This window comes from Pelodiscus sinensis, chromosome 1 (genome assembly GCF_049634645.1).
Source record: "Pelodiscus sinensis isolate JC-2024 chromosome 1, ASM4963464v1, whole genome shotgun sequence".
Taxonomy (NCBI): domain Eukaryota; kingdom Metazoa; phylum Chordata; order Testudines; family Trionychidae; genus Pelodiscus; species Pelodiscus sinensis.
Window position 1 is genome coordinate 143,364,650 of NC_134711.1, and position 24,860 is coordinate 143,389,509.

The following is a 24,860-nucleotide window of genomic DNA, read 5'->3' on the forward strand; positions in this document are numbered from 1 at the left end:
CCAGGATAGAATTAAAAAACAAATAGTCTAGTAGCACCTAAAAGGCTAAATAGCTACAAGAGGTGGATAAGAACCATTAGTTTGCCCTTGAAAAGGAAGATGACCAACACCAGATTCTACACAGACATCAAGAACCATTAACACCTTCACTGTTTGGTTGGTTGATAATATGGGAGCCATCCCATAACATTTGCATAAGAATTAAACTTGTGAATGAAGTTAAGTTCCAATCCTTCTCTGTATTTGGCTTGTGGAATTGGTCAAACAAAACAGTAACTTGGAGATCCACCAAGGTCATGTTTTATTAGTTCAACTTCTGTTGATGGAAGGGGCAAGCTTCTGGGCTTCACCAAGTTTTTCTTCAGCTCTCTGCAAAGCTCGCAAGCTTTCAACCAAGCGTCCAAAGCTATTACCTCACCCACCTTATTTCTCTATTATCTTTGGACCAACAGCTACAAAACTCCAAACAACTATACAAGTCAGGTCATGTTATGCCATGCTGGTACAGCGGAACTCCTCTTATCCGCCCCTCTCCCCAAGCTCCGGTCAGTTATGTTACTTACTTTGCATCACAGGAGTCTCGCTCCCTCCTCCCATCTCTGATTTGTGAAGTGCCTGGACAAGGAAAAGCACAATTCAGCATTTTATCGATCAGAATACATTCTGTGTTTCCAATTCCATCTGAGTGAAAAAGCATTTTGCTGAACTAAGATAGGAGAGCGCCAAGGCAAACCCAAGTATTGATGATCCAATAAGAAGCATTCTCTCCAGATTAGGACTTGAAAGGTGCTAAGTAAAACATATTAAAAATCTAGTGTAAACTCAGCAGAGCTTACCTAAATATATTCTATGTTGATCCCATTAAACATCATCTTCTCTTCGAGGTGTCAGCTAAGCCAGGTCAGCATGAGTTAAAGGCAGCATGCCTTGCCTATGCAAGATTTGTAGAACATGTTAGCTAACACATGCTAACGCTATACCTTAAATCCTACTCTAGACCAGCGGTTCTCGAGCAGGGGTACAGTTTGCAGAGGTTTTTCAAGGGGTATATTTACTCATTTAGATATTTGCCCAGTTTTACAACTGACTACATAAAGTGTACTAGCAAAGTCAACAAACTAACATTTCATACTTCTTATTTATACTGCTCTATAGACTATACACTGAAATGTACGGAATATAAATATTGTGCAATGGATTTATTTTGTAATTATATGGTAAAAATGAAAAAAGCATTTTTTCAGAAATAGTGTGCTGCAAAACATTTTTGTATTTTTTCCATTTGTGCAAGCAAGTAGTTTAAGTGAGGCGTAACTTTGGAGTACACAAGGCAAATCAGACTCCTGAAAAAAAAAGTATAGTAGTCTGGAGCCAGTGGTCTAGATAAGGCCCTTGAATCAAGAGTGAATCAGTGCCTTAACTAGGAATGTTAAGAAGCAGGTATTTCACTAATCGTGTAGTCGATACATTTTAAAAAAATCAACTACATGTTTAGTCGTTAAGTGAAGGCGCTCAGTCCTGGCTCATGCCGGGTCTGGGACCAACCCCTGCTGCAGCTCTGCAGTTTAAATGTAGTAAGAGCTGGGCAGAAGTAGGTTCCGGATCCGGTGTGAACTGGGACTGAGCAAGCCTGGCTTTGCAGCAGCCTCCCCTGCCACTCCTCCCCCACCCCACACTGCTGCCTCTGATAGAATCAGCAGTGTGGGAATGAGGAAGGGAAGGGAGGAGGCAGCAGCATAGAGAAGATGCTGGGGGGAATTGGCTTTTAATCCGGCTCCCCCCAGCACTGGCTCCCACTAAGCAGCAGGGGGTGGGGGGTGGAATGCAAATAGTTGACTTGACTAACTGATATGCCTTGGCTTATCGGTTAGTCAACTACTTGCTTACATCCCTAGCCTGAACTTGTTGCTTGGACACAGTGAGCTGTTAGAGATGCTGACTTTCAAAGAAACTACTGTTGTACTTTTCAGTTAAGTGTGTTAATCCTCACGTTCCAAGTCACCCTCACAATGTCTGACCTACCAAAATTCTGTTGGATACAGATTTTCCCTTCTTGCCTGTCCAAAACCATTATGTAGTGTTGCTAGGAGCACCTAACCAGCTAACATGTTCCACTGAGAAAGAAGTTGTGTTGCAGTAAGTGATCCCTGTATGTGGTGCACAGAATATGTAAAGCACTTTGCCGTAGTGCCTTTCATAGCAACAGCTCTCAATACAGGACACTACTAAGATGTAATTTATAGAATGACTAAGGGAATTGTTTCCAAGGCAAGAGTGCGGTGCTAGCATTTGCATTAGCTTTGCAAGTAAGGTGCTTAGAACAGCATTCCCTTGGAAGCTGTGCGCTTGTGCAGCCACTCAGGAAAGATTACAACGCAACCCAGCTGATTAGCAGAGCACCCATAGTTAGGTGTTTTGTTTCTATTGGTGGGGCACAGCCGCACATGCCTCAGTGCCCATAGATGGAAAAAAACTGCACATGGATGGAAAAGATTAGAGGGAACATTGGCTCAGAACTCAACATGTCCCTTCTTTGTAAATGCTGATGAAAGGGATTGGATCAACAATCCTCGAGACTATCAATTTAGAAAACAGATACGGCCCAGGCAACATTCTCCTCACATGTTGCGCTGCCCGAGTACTTTACCCCTGAGCTGGACAGAAGCATCTCATTGGGGGATGGGGGGGGGGGTCCTTAATGAGTTTGACATCCTTGACCTCTGCACTCAACTGCCTGCTCGGGAATAGCTCTTGCCTGTTGTGTGGGTGTCTGACATGGACACTTGGCTACTAGGAATTGGACTGAAGTTATCCACTTTCACTTCTCATTAAGCAACTACCACCAGTTGTGACTCGGGAGTGAAAGACCCCATCACCTTTTTCCGAATTCCAGAGCCCCTTGCAGCATAATCTGACCCAGGGGTCACAAAACCACTTTGGGACACTATACACTTAATCCCTTGGCACAACATACTCCTTATGTTGTGATTACAAATGTGCGCTACAATGTAGGCATGCATCGCAACACTGCAAATTCACCACTAAGATGTCTTGGGTGAAAAGAACAGGCTAATTCTACTTCTGCTGATGTAGATGGGGAGTAACAGTCAAAGTTCCATCTGATTGTTTAGTTGCTAAGGGCAACAATGAAAAGAAAAATACCCTCTCCCTGTGCGTTGTGTGGAAAGTGGTAAAGCAGTCTAGGGAGAACCAGAAAATACTTTCAGCATCTAGCTGAGCAGTGCAAGTTTAAAAAACCCAAAACAGACGTTTGTTAGGGGAACTGGGCGACTCTGAAGAGCAGTAACGGCATGCAGAGACTTTCACCTCTAGATTAGTGGATTAAATTGAGTCCAGGTTTATTGGGCTGAAAGTTCTTTCTATCTGGCAACTTATCAGGGACTCCAGTGTCATAACCACATTTCAGCTGCCAAGTTCCACCCTGTAAGTGGATACATTTCAGTAGCAGATGAAGTGAACTTGGTATCATGGAGTTTACAAAGGTTTACACTTTGAGATTCAACCCACTGTATAAATGCAAGCACATATTAGTTATTAACCTGTGCATAACATTTAATGGCTACATAGCACTTTTTAATCATAGTGTGTAACACAGCTGAATTGTATTAAATGAAGGCACACAGAGCAGACTTACCCAAGGTCACTTAGCACAGTCTATAGCAGAGTCAGGATAAGAACCCAGGAGCACAGAGTCCCAATATTCCATTCTTGCTGCTAGATAGGCCTCCTAAGCCTTCCTCACATACATCTATCTGCTTAGACAATGTGTTGTGTACTGTGCACACACAGGGAAGCCAAGCTTTTTACTCATCTGGCAGAACCTGAACTCAGGACCATGCTGGTTCAGAAGCTAGAGGGTATGTGCATGCTTGAGCATTAAAAACTGTAAGAGTGCCCCATTTACCTACCTGATCCATATTTATTGTGGGACCAATACATCTGCAAGCAGTGTGTGTGATGCAATAGAGGCCCTCAACTATATAAATAGCTCCTCTTGACTTTAGTGGGAGTTGCACGTACATTTGCAGGCCTAATCTTCAGCCTTTAGACAGTAGAATGACCTTCACATCAAAACAGCCCAGCACCTGCAGCTTGCACTAAAACGCTGTTTCTCTTTTCTCTCCATCCAGCCCTCTTATCTCTGAAGTCTTCAGAGAATAAAATTACATGTAGCCAACAAGCCAGGCAGGGGAGATAAAATGAGATCTGTTTGACCAGTAGCTCTCTTTGGAAGAGGTTAAAAAGACAACCTAAGGGAATCTGTGGTTTATTTTGTAAGGGTAATTCACTTATGGAAGACCCAGAGAATACGATGTGATTGTCTGTAACTGCATTTTCATCCACCTCTGGGGCTGTAATTACAGCTCTTGCACCCCCTACTGGTTTGTCTTGTAGTTTTAATGAGCTCACCTTAGAAGATAAGGCCCTGACTCCATTAACAGAAAACTAACCCCAGCCAGGACAAAGACAAACACAGAAACACTGGCCTTTCTCTGCTAATTTCTTCTTATACTTTTCCCCCCTCTGGAAGAGGAATCTAAACGTTTTGCATTGTTGATAATACTTTGCATTTCTCTAGAGCCTTTCATCTAAGGCCTTCAAATTCCCTTAGAAACTAACAGTTAAACCATTATACCACTCCCTTTTTGCGGCTCCTCCCTCCTGCAGTCCCTGTAAATATTTTTCCTTTAAAAGTCAGGGCATCAGAGGTTTGCCTCTCACCTTGTGTACTTTTCACAAGTGGCCAGTGGGTTTAGGGTATCTCATCTCAGGGCTTAAGCAAACTGCATCTCCCAGTGAAGGACATGGAAGTTGCAATTGCCTGACACTTCTGAGTATCAAGTTCAAAGTGTCTCAAAATGAGCTCAAAAACTGAGACATCGCAAATAAAAACAGGATCACATGACTTGCTTCAGGGTCACACAGCAAATCAGAGGTAAGGTGTCCTGACGCCCAATCCCTGATCTAACCACTAGACACACACACAGCTATTTTTGTGACATTGAGAAAACCTGTACTGTACAATCCCATTTGCTAGATGCAAACAGACACTGATGCCTCTCTCTTTGCCAATTAGTTATCTGGAAGATTAGTAGCTTTGAAATCCCTAGACTCCCTGGAACCATAGCTTCAAATTGCCCCAGGGTTGTCTGAGCCGGTCAACATTCCAAGGCAGATAAGCTGAGTACCATGTAGGTTTTACTGTGTTGTACATGCTTCTTTTTTGTACCAAACTCTAAGCCTATGGTCCTTTGTGTACATTAACTGCTCCACGTGGCACACTTTGTAAGGGTAGGGATTGACTCCACCATTCTCTACCAAAATATGCCTTCTACATGTTTTTAACATGAGTATGGCGGTTGCATTTCAATGTGGAGTGGTTCATTTATATGCGAGCTAGTTGAAATGTTTGTATTTCTCTCCCCTATTAAAAGTTTCCCCCACCAGATAACTGAAGTACATACTTTGTAGAACAGTTTTGTATTTACCAAAATAGTATATTGCATTAATAAGAATATTACATATAAAAAGCTACATTGAGATTAACGTTAAGATGTCAGAAAGAGGCAAAGTGAGACCTTATCTATCTTCTTTGTGTATATTCATTAGGATAGACTTCATTTCCATGATCTCAAACTAATATTAGTATATGAGTGGTTCCTTCAGTCTGCAGGCTGAAAGTTACTCAGTGAATGAGGCTGGAAGATATAAACAGAGCGTTTGTGTATCTGTCTGTCTGTTTGTGAGTCCTTTTATTCAAGAGCTCCTCCTAAATGGTAAGAGCTAGGACCACCAAATTTGGTAGGCAGCTTTCTCTTATCATAACTTAAAGCAAGGTCGGGTTTTGGCTGTGCTAGGAAAATGGGATGAGCCTGGAATTTGATTGTTTTCCATAACATGGAAAGGGAGGGGTCTGATAGGAGAGATAGTATACTCTGCAATGACCACTAGGGGCAGCGAGTGTGTGTGCAGTTATACTGCAGAATGACCACAGGAGGGCGGCTGCACCAGGAAGAGAGGCCAGCTGGAGCCTGAGCTCTTCATAGTACCAGCCTCTGGCCCAGGTAAGTAGTCCCCTGCCCAAAACCCCCTCATCCCTGGCCCTCGTCTGCAGCACCAGATGGGGAGGGGAGCCCTGCTGGCCAGATTCCAGGGGGCTCCTGACCCTCCATGAGGAGCCACCAGGTAGCCCAGACCAGGTCCCTTCCCCCCTGCCCATGAGGAGCCACCAGCTGGGCAGTTCCGGTAAGCCTTCTCCCCAACCTTCCAGCCCTCTGGCTTGAGCCAACTCCCAGGATTTTAGTTCCATGAGCAAATATAGCTTTGGCATTTATGGATTTTTGAATGCTTCCTTTTGCAATTGTTTGCACATCCTACCAGTTTTCAGTAGGCCCCCAGAAGATCTAGCAACTCACATGCTTAAACGCATCACCACTGAGGACCTAGTAACTCAGGTTGGGTTTTGCAACATGTCTCCCACACACTCACATGCTAGCTGCTAGGCTAACCGGGGTCTCGAGTGAACCCAGGTTAACTCTGCAGTGAGGACATATATGGAGACAACGCACACCATTTTTTACTTAGCGACAGCTTGTTAAGGTCAACCCTATGCCTTCCACCTGGGCTGTGTCTAGACTGGCCAGTTTTTCCAGAAAATCAGCCGCTTTTCCGGAAAAACTTGCCAGCTGTCTACACTGGCCGCTTGAATTTCCGCAAAAGCACTGACGATCTCATGTAAGATTGTCAGTGTTCTTACGGAAATACTATGCTGCTCCCATTTGGGCAAAAGTCCTTTTGCACAACACTTTTGCGCAAAAAGGCCAGTGTAGACAGCACAGATTTGTTTTCTGCAAAAAAGCCCTGATCACGAAAATGGCGATCGGGGCTTTTTTGCGGAAAAGCGCATCTAGATTGGCACGGACGCTTTTCTGCAAAAAGTGCTTTTGCGGAAAAGCGTCCGTGCCAATCCAGACGCTCTGTTCCGAAAATGCTTTTAACGGAAAACTTTTCCGTTAAAAGCATTTCCGGAAAACCATGCCAATCTCATAGACTTTAAGGTCAGAAGGGACCATTATGATCATCTAGTCTGACCCCCTGCACAGTGCAGGCCACAAAATCTCACCCACCCCTCCTAGAATAATCCTCTCACCTATATCTCAGATATTGAAGCCTTCAAATACTTTGAAGACCCCAAGATGCAGAGAATCCTCCAGCTGTGATCTGTACCCCATGCTACAGAGGAAGGCAAAAAACCTCCAGGGCCTCTGCCCATCTACCCTGGAGGAAAATTCCTTCCCAACCCCAAATATGGCAATCAGCTGAACCCTGAAAATGTGGGCAAGACTCACCAGCCAGACACCCAGAAAGTTCTCTATAGTAACTCCTATCATCCCTCCATTGACCTATTTCCCACTGATAATGAATGGACAATTAGTTACCAAGATCCTGTTATCTCATCAAACCATCCCCTTCATAAACCCATCTAGTTTAATCTTGAAGCCAGCTAGATCTTTTGCCCCCACTACTTCCCTTGGAAGGCCGTTCCAGAACTTCACTCCTCTAATGGTTAGAAACCTTCGTCTAATCTCAAGTCTAAACTTCCTACTAGCCAGCTTATATCCTTTGTTCTTGTGTCCACATTGGTATTAAACTTAAATAATTCCTCTCCCTCCCTGGTATTTATCCCTCTAATATATTTAAAAAGTGCAATCATGTTCCCCCTCAGCCTTCTTTTGGTTAAAGTAAACAAGCCAAGCTCCTTGAGTCTCCTTTCATAAGACAGGTTTTCCATTCCTCGGATCATCCTAGTGGCCCTTCTTTGTACCTGTTCCAGTTTGAATTCATCCTTCTTAAACATGGGAGACCAGAACTGCACACAGTATTCCAAATGGGGTCTCACCAATGCCTTGTATAATGGCACTAACACCTCCTTATCCCTACTGGAAATACCTCGCCCTAATACAGTCCAAGACCGTATTAGCCTTTTTCACGGCCATGTCACAATGGCGGCTCAGTCATTCTATAATCAACCAGGACTCCAAGGTCCTTCTCCTCCTCCGTTACTTCCAACTGATGTGTCCCCAGCTTATAACTAAAATTCTTATTATTAATCCCTAAATGCATAACCTTACACTTCTCACTATTAAATTTCATCCTATTGCTATCACTCCAATTTACAAGATCATCCAGATCTTCCTGTATGATATCCCGATCCTTTTCTGAATTGGCAATAGCTCCCAACTTTGTGTCATCCACAAATTTTATTAGGACACTTCCCCTTTGGTGCCAAGATCAGCAATAAAAAGATTAAATAAAATTGGCCCCAAAACTGATCCCTGAGGAATTCCACTAGTAACCTTCCTCCAACCTGACAGTTCACCTTTCAATATGACCCGCTGTAGTCTCCCCTTTAACCAGTTGCTTATCCACCTCTCAACTTTCATATTAATCCCTATCTTTTCCAGTTTAACCAATAATTCCCCATGTGGTACTGTATCAAATGCCTTACTAAATTCAAGGTAGATTAGATCCACTGCATTTCCTTTATCTAAAAAAATTTGTTACTTTCTCAAAAAAGGAGATCAGGTTGGTTTGGCACGATCTACCTTTTGTAAAACCATGTTGTAGTTTGTCCCAATTGCCATTAGCCTCAATGTCTCTAACTACTTTTTCCTTCAAAATTTTTTCCAGGATCGTACATACTACAGATGTCAAACTAACAGGCCTATAGTTACCCGGCTCGCTTTTTCCCCCCCCTTCTTAAAAATTGGAACTATATTAGCAATTCTCCAGTCAAATGGTACAACCCCTGAGTTTAGAGATTTATTAAAAAATTTTGCTAATGGACTTGCAAGTTCACGTGCCAGTTCCTTTAATATTCTTGGATGAAGATTATCTGGGCCCCCCGATTTACTACCATTAAGCTGTTCAAGTTTGGCTTTTACCTCGGATATGGTAATATCTACCTCCACATCCTTAGTCCCATTTGTTAACTTACCATTATCCTTAGGCTCTTCATTAGCCTCATTAAAGACTGAAGCAAAGAATTTGTTCAAATATTGGGCCATTCCTAGATTATCCTTAACCTCCACTCCATCCTTAGTAATTAGCGGTCCTACTTCTTTTTTTGTTTTTTTCCTATTTATATGGCTATAAAACCTTTTACTATTGGTTTTAATTCCCTTTGCAAGGTCCAACTCTACCTGACTTTTAGCCTGTCTCACTTTATCCCTACATGTTCTAACCTCAATAAGGTAGCTTTCTTTACTGATCCCTCCCATTTTCCACTCCTTATATGCTTTCTGCTTTTTCTTAATCACCTCTCTGAGATGCTTGCTCATCCAGCTTGGTCTAACACACCTGCCTATAAATTTTTTCCCTTTTCTAGGGATACAGGCTTCTGACAGCTTCTGCAACTTTAACTTAAAATAATTCCAGCCTCCTCCACTTTAAGATCCATAATTTCTTTAGTCCAATCAACTTCCCTAACTAATTTCCTTAATTTACTAAAGTTAGCCTTTTTGAAATCAAAAACCCTAGTCTCAGATTTATTTTTGTTTATCCTTCCATTTAATTTAAACTGAATTAGCTCATGATCACTTGAGCCAAGGTTGTCTCCTACAACCATTTCATCTATGAGGTCCTCGCTACTCACCAAAACCAAATCTAAAATAGCATTCCCCCTTGTTGGTTCAGCAACTACTTGATGAAGGAATTCATCAGTTATCACATCTAGGAAAATCTGAGCCCTATTATTATTACTAGCACTTGTTCTCCAGTCTATATCTGGAAAGTTGAAATCTCCCATGATTACAGTTTCCATGAGTATTTACTTCATTAAAAACATTAAAGAGGTCTCTATCCATATCCAAATTGGATCCTGGTGGTCTATAACACACCCCAAGCACTATCCCAGGGGAGGATCTGATAGTTTTCTTCCCCAATGTGATTTTTGCCCAAACGGACTCTGTCTTCTCCATTCCATCACTCTAGACGTAGCCCTGGAGTTTCTCTCAGCTAGCTACAGTGAAGCAAACATAGTACAGTGTCACCACAATTTTCTCATCTGAGGGCTGTGCCAATGTAAAAAAAACCCACTTTTTTTGTCAAGGATGACTGTTCTAGATCGGGGCAGGGACTGTCTCACTGTGTGTACAGAGACTTGCACAGTTGTTCTCGGACTATCCTTTTATTTAAATAGCATCAGCTACACTCTTTAAAAAGAAAGCCAGTAAGCTAGAGACATAAGTATTGTGCTGGACACAATACCCCTCCAATCCTTTTAGAGGTGGAAGCTGGTGCAGAGCACCCCACCTCACTGGCTGAGTGAGGCACCTCGCTGGGAGCATATCCTACCAGTTTGCACTGGCTGCCTGTTGGTTTCCGGATGAGGCTTGAAGTGATGGTTTAGATTTAAAGAACCCTAAATGGGCCGCACTGGCCTAGAAGAGGGATTGCCTCTTTCCATGCCGCACTCCTCTAGCTCTAGTTAGCAGGGGCATTCAAGGTGGATCCCCTTGTTATAAAAGAGAAGGGGGCTTCCAGCAGAGAGGCTCCCCAGGATGGGCTTCCCCTTCTTGGCCTGAAAAATCAAAGTTGGGCAGCCTTCCTAGCTCAGAGCCAGAGTCATCTCTTTGATGGGGTGTTTGGAGGAGGCTAGATTTTGCTTTCCAGAATGATGAAGTCGGGGAAAAGAGCCTCTGTAGGCTGCTGGTTGGCAGAGTTCCTGCTGGAATGATCAATACGGTAAGAGTTTTATTGTATAAATGTGTTTGGGCATCTAGACCCTTGGATGGCCATCTTTTTAATCATTTAGGCTTAAATACACCAATAAAATATTTGAAGCTATTTGCCGGACAGCTGTGTCCTGCACAAGATGCACATTTTGGCCCCAATTCAGCAAAGCACTTACGCATTTAGCTGAATCAGGGACTCATCCATCAGGCATGTCACTCAGAGAGGCAGGGACTAAACTCTAACCCTGTGTCATTGCGTGGGCACTTCTGGGCAGTCATCGCACACATTAGTACACCCTACAGAAAGGAGGAGGCTCCATTAAAGATCAGAACTCAAAACTCTCAATGCCCAGGCTTGTGCCCCATTATCAGTTTATAGTAGGGATATTAAATATTGTGAATTCTTATCGGTTAATCAACTATTCTATAGTCCCCCGGGGCAGCTTCTGTATCAGAGGCAGCAGTGCAGGGTGTCAGGCAGGAGCTGGTCCGTGAGCTGAGCTAGTTTAAAAACCAGCTCCCCTGTGGACTGGCTGCCTGTTGCCCAGTGCTGCTGCCTCTGATAAAGAGGCAGCAGAACAGGATGGCAGCAGCCTGTCTAAGGTGGGTCTGAGCTCCTGGACCTGCCATGAGCCAGAACTGAGCCAGGCTCTTAATACACTTTAAATGCAGAGCCGTAGCAGGACTGGTTCTGGACTTGGTGCAAGCCAGAATTGAGCTGGGCTGCTGGCCAGCTTGCTTAAAAAAAAAAAAAAAAAAAAAAAAATGTACTGGCAAGGGTGGGGGAAGGGAAATGCGTGTAGTCTACAGCATTAACCTATAAGCTTTTGCTAATCGGTTAATCAGTTAATTGACTATGCTATTACATCCCTAGTTTATAGCATCAGTGTCTGACCTTTAGTATCTGAGCTCAATTTGGATTGTGGCTGTATGCGTCTTGCCTGCAGTGGCATTGAATTATTTTCTGAGTGATTTACAAAATAGATGTGTGGACATTCTCCACATCCAAGCTTTATCAAGTGAAGGTTGAACATGCTGCGTAGCAACGTGATAAGAGCACAGTTGTGCTATTTCACTTTGGGATAATCCAATTTCCATGGAGAGAAGTGGATTATTGCATAGTGCCACTAAACTGGCATTGTTATTTTCGTGTAAGTGCTCAGATAAATCTGACACTGTCTTTGCTCTATTTTCATTGCCTATAAAGCAACTTGTAAGCTGGAAACTAAAACAGGAGGGGACTCACTGAAGTGCATGAAAAAGTTTTATGAATGTGAAGTAGACAGTGTAGTTTAATGGATATAGGTGGAATCTGGGAAGCAGAACTCTTGTTTTTGACTCCCATGCACTTCCAGTAACTTTCTATGGTTCTTTATGGCCCCCATTCACATAGTGCCTAAGCACCTCGTAATTTTAGTGCATTTATCCTCACAACATTCCTGTTAGAATAGTGCCATTAACCCATTTTTAATGATGGGGAACTAAGGCTACATCTAGACTACAGGCCTTTTTCAAAAGAAGTTTTTCCAGAAGAGATCTTCCAACAAAACTTCTTCCGAAAGAGCACTTCTGCCAAAGTGCATCGAAAAAGCGATCTGCTTTTTCAAAAGATAGCGTCCACACTGAATGGATGCTCTCACATTTAAGCTGTGATTATTATGGACAGAGTGGCCGTCAGGGCACATGTGCTTTTTCCTCTTCTTCCAAAAAAACACCCTCTTCTCCATCCACACACACCTTTTTCTGAAAGAGCTTCTTCCTCATATAGAGGATTACCAATACTGGAAAAACCCCTCTGTTCTTTCAAAAGAATGTGATTGCCGTGTGGACATAATTTAAGTTTTCGGAAAAACAGCTGTTTTTCTGAAAAAAACTCTGTAGTGTAGACATACTCTGAGACACTGCATGACTTGTCTAAGGTGGCAGAGCAGTGAATTGAACATGGGTTGCCTAAGTCCCATGACAGGCAACCTAACTACCAGACCATTATTCTTCTCTAACAGTAACTTCCTGTGTTACCTGGACAGGTCACTTCACCATTCTGTGCATTGGGGATTAATACTCTTTCCTTTCTTTACAGGACAGATGCAGCTCTGAACTGCTGCTTGTACAGCATCTGGAGATGAAAAAAGCAAAAAGGGTGCTATTCCTTGTTCTGTCACTTCTCATTCTCCATTTCCCCTCCTACACCTTGTCTGACTTTCATCTGGGGCTGGGTCAATAGGCTGAAATCCCTGTTCACTCAGGCTGGTACCTCCCAGCAGTGAAAGCAACTTAAAATTTCTTACAGGTACTGTCCTATTGCAACCTGGGTCCTTGCCAGCTCTTTACACAGCTCCCTGCTGGCTTTTCCCCCCGCAGCTCAGCAGCTCTTGCTGGAGCTGCGCACCCGCTTACTTTCACTTCTGATACCTCTCCTCCTCCTTCCCCCCACTTTGCCAGGAGAATTCAGACAAAATCATTGAGGTATTCCAGTGCCTTTCTACAATCACCCCATGCACCCTGAAGGTCAGACAAGTTCGCCCAATGCACCAGGAGAGAATTCAGAGCATTGCAGCTCACTGCAGCACAGATATTCCAAGAAGACCTAGCAACACATGTGAGTAAATGCACCAGCAATGAGGACCTCGGTGAGAAAACAGCAGTTACAGAGCCAGGGGCCGCTGTAGCAGGGGACAGAGAAACCCTTCTAAAATGGCATATGGAGAAGTGGTGCTGGTTCGCATAAATTCTTTCACCTACTCCTGGGCCTCTGATGAAAATCTGGATGTGAAAATTCCATCCATACTTTCAGGTTGGGTTTTGCTCCAAGGCTGACCACACACAAGCTAGGCTAACCCAGATGCAGAGTTAATGCCAGTTAACTCTGCAGTGAGCACATATGTGGAGACAAGGCACATAATTTTTTACTTGGTGACAACTAGTCAAGGACAACCCTATGCCTTCCTCCTGGTGTTGATCTCAAATAGCTATACCAAAGCAAATATAATACTGTGTTACCACAATTTTCTAGTCAGTTGGCTATGCTAATGTAAAAAGCACTGGAATGACATTATTCCAGATTGGGCAGGACTGCCTCTCACTGTGTGTTTGTACAGAGACTTAAACAATTGGGATGCAGTCTGGACCTAGGCCTTTTGATAATTATGTAAATGAAATGATGATACATAGGGTTTATTTTTGTACTGTTCTATTTTCCGGTAACAACTAATGGAAAAAGTGACAAAATGCTATTAAAATAAACAAAGCAGCATAAAATAATCCTCTTCTCTAACCCTTAACCCATATACAAACCATAAAGAGGATGAAACACACATGGGACTAAAGAGGAACAGCCACAGGCATGAGAAGTTTGATCCCACGCTTTGAGCTGTGGATTATCCCATCACTTATACTGCATAATAAACATCCATTTCATCAATAAAAGTTATTCAGAGAAACTATAAACGAGAAGATATTTTACATGCGCATGATGCTCATACCCCAGAATGGGCCAAATTAATCTTAGCATCAATTTCCCTACGAGTAATAGGTTTGTTCTTGAAAATTTGAATCCTAGTTTATTAAGGGATTTGGGAATGAAGTTTAGGTTCATTGATAATTTTATATCACTTTCAAACTTAAAGAACTTTAAGTGTACAGTGATCACTTCACTCGCCACTGTAAATACATCAGTTAATAACTAGCACTTGGCAATACCAACAGGTGAGAAGAGGGAGAGGGAAAAAAAATCCTCATTTAATTATAAGTACAAGTGGAGTTCAGAGAACAGCTAAAGTGATATGGGCACAGACTCTTAGAAGAAAGGCATGATTTTATGTATTGTATATTCAAAAGTTACTTGAGTACTTTATGTATAAGTAAGACTCTGTAAATGTGCTGGTCATATTTTCATATACTTAAATCCAGGTCTAGTCTTTGGTACATAGATAAAAATCCAGAGTAACCCAATTTTTTTACATCAATGGAATTACATTGGATTTATAGTGCAAATGAGGATAGAATTAACCTATAGAATGTTAAGGTAAATTTGAGAGAGAACTTCAATTTTCTATGTTGCAAATATGCCACAGATCTCTGTTTATTGTGACATAAGGGGCAGTACATACCAGTTAATGCATTTACAGGTGGCACAGCTCAGGGGGTTGTGAGGCTATTATACTGGTCACAGCTTCAATACGTGCTCCAAAGAAAAAGCTGGATTATCTCCCCCTTCTCACCTCAGTTTGCTTCTTACCTCATTCTCTGCACAGCCGCAAGTCTGGTCAGACACAGCAGCAAAGAGCAAGTTATTTCTCTAGGGTGGTCAGCACAGAGCATGGGCAACTCAAAAGCAGGCTGAATAGTGACTGCCAGCATCCAGCCCCAGTGTCCCTGTTACACAACCGTGTCGACACTAATGGGGAGGAGGCTCATTAAATGGCTGCTGCCTCCTTTGCACCGTCATCTTTTCTCCCCTCCCAGTTGGTGGGTACAGCTCAGCCCAGCTAAAGGGGACGTTTTATTTCAGCCAGAGAAATGCCATCAGTAACAATATCATCTCTCTAAAAACTTCCACAAGCTTTCTGAGCACTCACAAATGAAGCCCTGCCCTTGGGAAGACTGTAGGGAGGACAAAGGGGGAAGCAAGTAACTCAGTGTCACAGAACAAAGCCACATTAGAACCAGGCATCCAGATTTCTGACCTGCCCCAAAGCATTTGCCACAGAATCATCTCCTTGCCCCCCAGTCCCCACTCAGTTATAGAGCCAGAGTCAGCTCAGCTGGAAGAGGCACTATCCCTTGTGTGTGAGCTAACTCACTTTCAGTTGCAAGTAGAAGGTGGCACTTAAAGATACAGAGGATGAATAAAGCAATTACCTCAGAAGGGCATTGATTGCATAAAAGTAATGGAATAGCTCAGACTTCCCTTGCCCACAGTGGGAAGAATTCCCTTAACAGTCCCTGCCTAGTGCAGATTAGTTAGGGCAGGGGGAGTTTCCTTTTAGCTACTTCTCCCCTCATCATTTTGCCTAAGTGCTGAGCACAAAATATACCACAGCAACAAGTTCCACTCCTGCAGAGACTCATCTCTAGAGAGGGGATATGACTGATACAAAATCTCTCACCCTCTTGGCTGTCCAGTACTGAGCTCTGTCAATTGACTCTTCTGAGAGCCAAGCTTCAGGTCTACTTGGGCTACATTAGGAGCAAGGCCCTCTCTTAGGCATCAAACCCTTCCTTTTATTGGCCTGTTTCTTACTGCAATTGTCAGCCCCTCCCTTCAGGGCTGACACCTGCTACTAAGCCTTCACCCTGTGGCAGGTAATTTTCCTCCCTCAGGAATCTTATTAACTCCTTCCTCTCCTTGTTGAGAGTGGTACACAAACCCAGCCACACAATACATGGGCTATGATGGAGCACTTAAGCCTTTGGATCTACCAAGAGTAGCACGTCCTTTAGTAGTCTAGCTTCCTGGATACTGAATTTCATAGCGCAAACTGATATTTGTGAGATTCAGCTCTTACTCTCCCTTTTATTACACCCTGGTCTCTCTCCCTTTCCTTTGTAGACTAATATGAGTGCTCACATTTTGGGCATCTGAAATAAGACTACACCAGCCTGTCAGTACTTTTTTCAAATGAATAACACATAACTGAGTCAAGACCCATTCTGTAATAATCCCTGATTCTGCTGCACTGACATGCTCATGGCAGGATGTGCAATAGGATAAGTAAGGGGCCAGGTGCAGGCCAGATCAATTTCTGCTCACCTTCTAGCTTTTTGTGCTATAGCTCCTCTATGGTTACATAGGTAAAGACACTGAAAGGAAATCACTACCAATGCTGTACCCCCCACCCCGGGCTCGTCTTTCTGGGAGGAAGAAAGAAGGAATTCCATCTCTGAAGGTGTTGTGCTACAAGGCTTCTCCTCTCCTGCTTGCTGGCTCTACAGCAATCTTGGCATGAATCTGACGCATCACATTCAGATTGGAACTAATCCAAAACTTGGAGTTGTTCAGAAGCAGGATTTTAGGTGAGGCTCATTACAGTGAGTCGGAAAGCTGGGATTCAGATACAAACTGCTCCCAAGTCTAGAGATTTTCAGATCCAGAAGATTGTGTTGGTGGTAAATTGGATTCAGCAATTTTAGTTCAGACTCATAACAAGGACATGGATTCTCAGCAGTGCTCAAACTGCACCTTTGTAATTTCCAGATTCTGGAGCCTCTGAGGAACTGACTCCCACTAAAAGTAAGGGCCTGTCTACACTTGAAATTCTACAGCACTGCCCCTCCTCTTAGTCTCTGCTGTGTGAGGTGCATGTGGGGAGTGTCATCTTCTCAGTCAGGGACCACGTCAGTGATGGTTGTTGTTTTTTCTTTGCTTCTCGTTTATGTGTGGCCCCTGGCCCGAAAAAGCTTCCCCTCTCCCAGTCTAGGCAATCCACCCCCTGGAAAGGTGGTAGCTAGGTTGACAGAAGAATTCTTCCATCAGTTTAGGCCTTTGTCTACACTATCAGATTAAGCTGAGTTTATTAAGGTCTATTTTTTAGCACCTGATTAAAAAAGTAAAGTTGTGCAAGAGTTTGACATAGTTTGACATAGTGTGTCCCCGGTAGGGTGTCTACCATCAACTTTAACAGCAATGCACTGTGGGTAGCTATCTCACAGTTCCAGTTGCTCCTTTGTATTCTGGGCTAGGCTCCAAGTGCCTGATGGGACAAAGGCAATGCAGCAAGTGGTTCTGGGTACATGTCTTCAGCATCCCAGAGTTCACTCATCTCCTCCCTCCTGCCCTGCTTGAAAGCAACAACACTCTTTTTGTGCCCTTTTTCCCCTGGTTGTCTGTGAGGACACCACAGCAGATCAAGTATGGACTCCATTCAGCAGCAAGGTGCTATGGCAATCATAGCAAACATCTCGTGCCTTATGCTGCAGTGTGTCCAGAGTCTAGCCAGGGCCTGCAGGAGTGAGGAAGAATGTGAGGCGGCCATGAGCAGACATTTGTATGAAGCACTTGAATGGAGCAATTGGCAGATGCTGGCGGCAGTCAATCCTCAGGACACAGTGGAACGCCGGTTCTGGCGCTGAGAGACAAGCACAGACTGGTGGGACCACATAGTTATGCAGCTGTGGGACGATCAGCAGTGGTTGCAAAACTTTTGCATGCATACGGCCACTTTCATTGAAGTCTGCAAATTGCTTTCTCCCACCCTGAAGCGCAGCAATACCAGAATGAGATCCGTTCTGACAATTGAGAAGCAAGTGGCAATTACCCTGTGGAAGCTTGCAATGCCAGACAGCTACTGGGAATCAATTCAGAGTGGTGAAATCTACAGTGGGGACTACTGTGATCCAAGTAGCCCAGGCCATCAATACCCTTCTGCTATGGAGGGTAGTGACTCAGGGAAATGTGGCAGACGCAGTGGAGGGCTCTGCCTCACTGGGATTCCCTAACTGCGGTGTGGGTGATAGATGGAACACACATCCCTATCTCGGCACCAGACCACCTTGCTAAAGAGTTCATAAACCGCAAGGGAAACTTCTCAATGGTGCTGCAGGCACTGGTGAATCACAAGGGCTGTTTCACCAACATCAACTTGGGAAGGTCAGGAGAGGTGCATGGCACACGCATCTTTAGGAACTCCGGTCTCTTCAGAAAGCTACAAGAGGCAACTTTCTTCCCAGACCAGAAAATTACCATCGGAGGCATTGAAATTCCAATAGTGATCCTAAAAGAGCCAGCCTACCCCTTGCTCCGGTGACTCATGAAGCCGTACACAGGCAGCCTGGACCACACTCAGGAGCAGTTCAACTACAGGCTGAGCAAGTGCTGAATGGTGGGGGAACGTGCTTTTGGATGTTTAAATAGAAGGTTTTGCAGTTTATTGACTAGGTTAGACCTCTGCAAACGCAACAATCACATTGTTGTGGCGGCCTGCTGTGAGCTCCATAATATCTATGAAAGCAAGGGGGGAAATGTTATGCCAGGGTGTGTGTGTGTGTGTGTGTGTGTAAGGGGAGAGGGGGGGTCAAGGCAGAACACTTAGCCACTAATTATGAGCAGCCAGATGCCATGGCAATAAGGAGAGTACATCGAGGGCACTGCAAATCCGAGAGGCTTTGAAAAACAGCTTTGTGAATGGCCAGACAGTGATATGACAGTCATGCGTGTTGCTTTTAAGAAGCTGCCCTCTGCATTAAGTGTGCTTGCCTGTAAACCCTGTAACACCTCCCCCCCCCCTTGCAACACAAGCAGTAAGGATACTGTTGTTGAAAAATCACACATTTTTATGTAGGGAACACAAGGAAGCAGAGGTAGAAAAGGAGTTCAGGGTGAGAGCTGCGGGGGCGGGGGTGAGTGGGAAGGGAAAGCAGTGTATTACAAGCCTCCTGTTCAACAATCACACAAGTAGGAGAAGGACAGCCTTTTGTTCTGGGAGACATCCCTGAGGGTTGAGTGTAAGGCTACCCTTGACTACCCTCCTACCCCATGTTTGAAGAGGCTGGAACTTGGTGAGGAGGGAATGTGGTTCAGCCTGGGCCAGAGGGGGGTCTTTGTGCATCTGGCTCTCCTGTGAGTCTACCAGGCACATCATCAACTCCCCCCAGGATCCTCAAGATGTCCTCCTGAGTCTTCATTCGCATTCCCTGCGCACTCTCCTACCTTTACGCTTCTCTTGCATCTCCCGCAGCAGCATTCCCTTCCACACATTTAATTGCATCCTGTCCATGTGGGTTTGTAAGGAGGTCAAATCAGCATAACAACGCTGAGTCTGTGATCAAGGTTCCCTCTAAGCTGCGTGGCAGCACGGCCCCACAGCTGCTTAATGAGCCCCATCCACCCAGGGGCTCAAGGCACTGTGCATGGAGCTGCCTGGAGGGGGGAAGGGACATTTCCCGCTCAGGGACTGCAGCAGCTCCCTGCTGAGGACAGAGTAGCTGAGGGAGAAGTGCCTCAGCTACTGGCAGCTCCTGGCTGGGCAGGGCTCATTAAACAGCTGTGGGGCCATGCTGCCATGCAGCTTGGGAACCTTGGTTGTGATGTATGAATAAAAACATTGAATATTGTTCCTTTTTATCCCATTAAGCCATCTTCATATTATGTAAGCATGTGTTGCTAAAAAAGTTTTACTGTCTATAAAAATCATTTTCAGCAATTGTCAGCCCTGGGGTGGAGTAAGTGCACCACTGATACAGGCTCTGATTTGTTCCTGGATGATTTTGCTAGTGGGTTGGCTGAACTTCTAGGTAGCCCATCTGAGATGGGCCGGGGGCAGCCAAGCTGGTCTTGGCACCTCCTTGTGGCAGGTGCCCCAGTGCAGGAACTTGCCGTTTTCGACTCCAGATCCAAAGAAGAAACAATTGGCATCCCAAGGGCATCTCCTTAGGAATTGCAGGCATCACATCTAACCCACTGTGGGCACATGAAAACCGAGGGGAGGGAACAACCCCGAGGGAGCACTCTGTCAATGCACTGGATGGTTGGGGGTTGAGATCCCTTCTTACATCAGCCCCCAAAAGCCAGAGGGGAAATGGGCAAATGGAGGTGCCCAGTAATCCTTCTAATATGATGGTTAGCTGCCCCAGAGGTGGGAGCCCCCAAGAACTGACAAAGGAGGAATGGAGTGTGAATGACTGCACTGGGGTGTCCCCTGACGAGAACCTGGGATGTAATTTAATTAGGTGCATCCTGGTTAAAACCCATACCACAAGTCCTTGCCTTCTTCGAAACAGTGAGTACACCAAGGATGTGATGGCTGATTAGATTACCTTTTATATTACGCTTTTATTTCCCTTCAAGGCGTTCCTTTTTACAGTGCCCTGATAGCAGTGTGTGCTGATTAACTCACTCCTCGGATAGCTTGGCAGTACTGGACTTGGCTTTCTTGCCTTAACCACATGAAACCAGAAGGATCCTGATTCAGCAGAGATCTGAGTGCTGTCTGGTCAGAATAAGAATTGTAAACTGCAGTTAAAGCTAAGTACACGCACTTTATGTTCTGCCACAGCCCTCTCTGAGCAATGTACTTGCTGCTAGTGGCCAAGGGTTTATAACAGGCCTCCTGTGTCCTGGGGCAAGGGTGGAGCGAATGCAGGGCAGGAAAAATGAGGTTTCTTCACATGCAATGGAACAAGAGAGAAAAGAAAGGCCAGTGAAATGTAGATGAGGCGAGCGCTCACTATGCCAGGCCCCCCTGCATCATGGAGATCTGGCTACTAAGGAGCTGGGCTGCTATCTTCCCAGTCTGCCAATGGCACTGTGCCAGCTACCTCAGGAGACTACACATGGAGTCCCATTTCTTTGGTCAATACATCCAGTTGTCCTCTTGGGGTTACTTTTTCTGAGTCTAGAAAGTGATTTCCACCGATATGCCTGGGATGCTGGTAAAACAGCTGCCAGCTCTTGCTGAATCTGTAGGCATAAGCTGATTATCATCAAATTCATGGCTGGAAACCACACCAGCTCAACAGTATGTTAATACTGTTCAGGCTAAGTGTTAGCTTTACAAGGCTGTCAAGTATCAGAGGGGTAGCCATGTTAGTCTGAATCTGCAAAAGCGGCGAGGAGTCCTGTGGCACCTTATAGACTAACTGAAGTGTTGGAGCATAAGCTTTCGTGGGCAAAGACCCACTGACGAAGTGGGTCTTTGCCCACGAACACTTATGCTCCAACACTTCAGTTAGTCTATAAGGTGCCACAGGACTCCTTGCCGCCTTTACAAGGCTGTGCCTAGTGTTTGGACTTTGTAAAATATTTGTAAGTTGTGGCATGCATTACTCTTACATGTCACACGCTCCGGTATTTCCTGCGACAAGGCGAAAGATGTTTGTTTTAGAACTGTAAAAATGCCTGCTCTGAACTTGTGAATTCAGATAGAAAGAGTGGCTCTCCGCACACAGCCAGGAGGGATATCAAAATTATGTGGATCTTTAGAGGGAAAAGAGTGAGAAGGAAAGTGGGGGTGGGACCTCCAGGAAAGACAGAGTGAGAGTGAGAGTGAGGGTGAGGGTGAGGGTGAGGCCTTGCGGGGAGGATGCCAAGCAGGGAGTGGGGGGGTTACAGTACTTAGTGGCCAGTTTTCATAAATTAGAAAATTAGCCACTCTAATTCTAGACCATACCATCAGTTTTTTATTTTTTGGACGGGGGGCAGAGGGGGCAGGGATCTGCCCTGATTTTGACAGTCAGCCCTGCAGGCAGCACTTTCCATCAGGAGCCATCCCAGAGAAATGTGACAGTCATTGCTAGTTGTGAGATCATCCCCATTTTCTTGGGGTGATTCTGGAAAATCTGGCAGTGGTGCAGGGCTGACCCTAAATATGTAGGCGCCTAGGCAAGTGATGTTGTCAGAGCACTTCTGAATTTGGTAAAGCAGGCTCCCCTCTTCTTGCCTTTCCCTGAATTTCCTTCTTCCACTTGCACACCCCCACTCATTTCTCCTTCTCCACCAAGCAAGAACCTTCTGGCCACGTTGTCTTCTCTCTCTCCTCCCTCCCTCTCTCTGGCACATCTACACAGCAGGGCTAACGTTGAATTAAGCAACGCAACTTCAGCTACGTCAGTTGCGTAGGTGAAGCTGAAGCAGCTTAATTTGGCTTTTGGCGCTGTCTGCCCAGCAGGAAGTCCAAGGAAGAGCACTCTTCCTCCGACTTCCCTTACTCCTCATGAAATGAGGGTTACAGGAGTCAGAATAAGAAGTCCTCCTGCTCCACATTATTTTAGAATAATGCCTTGCTGTGTAGACGTGCATTTTGTTATTTGAAATAACGTCAGTTATTCCGAATTAACGCTGCTGTGTAGATATAGTCTAGCTTCCCCTCACCCTGGGCACCTGGGGAAGGGGCCCCATAGCACAGAGTCTTTTAGATGTATCTTTCCTGCATTAGAACACCTCACAGAGCCCCAATGACTTCATGAAATGTGGTGCTGTGGAAAGCCATCTACCCAGGCCATGCCTAAAGCTGTTTCTCAGCTGGACGGACATAGGATATTGTGTATTCTGTAGCTCTCAGAACCTCTTATTGATGCAATCCACATTTACAGCACTAAATACCGCTCCTCTCCCTGTGAACTGGTTTAGCCATTACTGACTTCAGAGATTTTTCTTCTCCCTCAACAGCCATCTCGATTTGTTGCTTTCACATTCAGTGCTCTGGCTCATTAGGAGCATCTCCTCACTTCCCTCAGGATTTACCTGATTAAGTTTGCAGAGCCTTCTGTGTTCTGTGCCCTGGCTCACTAGAGAGAGAGAGAGATGATGTACACTCTTTCTCCTGGTGCATTCTTGTTTTGGAAATGTTAGCATCCAACTTACTGCTCTCGGCTTGCACTGGGGTCTGCAGCACCTGAGTTTCCACGACTAAGAAGGCATACAAGTGAAACTGCAAGATGCTGTACAAAATATAAAGGACCAGGAGAAAGGTATCTATTTCCTCAAGCTGCGAAGCCAGGAAGAAAAACCATGCAACCTGGGGAGAAAGGAAAGATATGGCAGCAACTGCTCCACAGTGTGTCCAGCTTTGTAACCCTTCTTAAGTCACGTCCACATTACAGAGCCAATGCCAGCTCTGCCCACACAGCACCCTTGCGTAGCATATGCTGTGAGAAGCAGGAATTCTGCTAGCAAAGCTAAAGCTTCTTTCCCAAACGTTAGCTATGTCAACAAAACCACTCTTCTGTTGCAGCCTTGTTCTCCCCCACATCGGGTCAACCTTAAGGAATTAAAGCAATGCAAAATGGGACTAGACTCAGGAGATGTGGATTCTATTCCTGTATCAGCTGTTGACTTGTTTGTGATTTCAATGCTCTTGTGCTTCTGTTTCCATCTCACCCTTTGTTTGTCTATCTGTCTTGACCATAAACTCTTCAGACCAGGGAAGTGGCTTCTGTGTGTTTATACAGTGACCAGCCATTGACATTAATGATGTGCTGGTTTATGGGAGCCTGCTGTCTTGCTCGGGCCATGTCTACACTGCAAAATGATGTCAACCTAACTTATGTTGCCATACACAGCCACCACCATTATTAAATTACATGGACGTGAGCTCACTTTTCTCCTTGTGTTGGCAGTGTGCATACTGACCAGGAGCGTTTGTATTGATTACACAGGCAGTCCCCGGACTTACCACACAATTGGTTCCTGATAATGATGTCATAAGACAAAACATTGTAACGCCGAACCGCAATCCATTCCACTGCGGGACAGAGCATTGTAAAGTTGAAACCAACGTCGTAAGTGGAATCAGGATGTCAATTCAGAAATGTCGTAAGTGCTATTCATCGTAAGTTGAACATTATAGAGTCGAGGACTGCCTGTATTGTCAGTGTGGATCCTTGTGGGATGGCTCCTCAAAGCCAACAGTCAATGCAAGCAATGGTATTGACCTTACTACATTGAGCGTGACCCTATGCCACTTGGGAAGGTGGTGTTATTAAATCAACGTAGAGTGGGACCTATGTAGTCAGGAGCCAAATTTAAGTGAAGGCACTTCTATAGCTAGGTCAACTTATGCAGTCTTGTGTCAACTTAACCGTGTAATGTAGACCAGGCCTCAGAGATGTATAGGAGACAGGATTTCATTTTATAGGGATATGAAACATTTTTGAGATTCTGAATAGGGTAGGAATTTAGCAGGGCCTAGAGAGGTTTCTGAACTGTTTTTTAAAAAAGGTGCCTTGTACAAAGAATGAAGACAGATCATTATGTGCTGTTCTTGTCTTTCCTCAGTCTTCTGGTTGTCTGAAGGCAAACACCAGAGAGATGGCTGGTACCACTCCTGTCAAGATCAAAGAGTCATCATATCTCTGTGTAGAGTGGAGTGAGCTAGAGAGAGAAGGAAAGAGAGCAGTTTAGGACTTATTATCCCAATGACCTTTTCACTAATTCTTTGCAAACATTTCTGACTCAGGCTAGGCCTACACTAGAAGAATGTTGCTGGTATAGCTATTCTGATATAACTACACTGACAGGCTGTGTCTAGACTGGCAAGTTTTTCCGCAAAATCATCTGCTTTTGCGGAAAAACTTGCCAGCTGTCTACACTGGGGCTACGTCTACACTGGCCCCTTTTCCGGAAGGGGCATGTAAATTTCACGAGTCGTCGTAGGGAAATCCGCGGGG

The 24,860-nt window shown here is 44.6% G+C and overlaps 1 long non-coding RNA gene across 1 annotated transcript; it reads right to left on the reverse strand.

Moving 5' to 3' along the window:
• Positions 1-563: 563 nt before the first annotated feature.
• On the reverse strand, positions 564-15,955 carry LOC142826836 (uncharacterized). The gene is made up of 3 exons (XR_012901101.1): positions 15,866-15,955; positions 837-931; positions 564-615 (listed from the first exon to the last, which is right to left on the reverse strand). It is a non-coding gene; the product is annotated as an uncharacterized LOC142826836 (long non-coding RNA).
• Between the last annotated feature and the right edge of the window lie 8,905 nt (positions 15,956-24,860).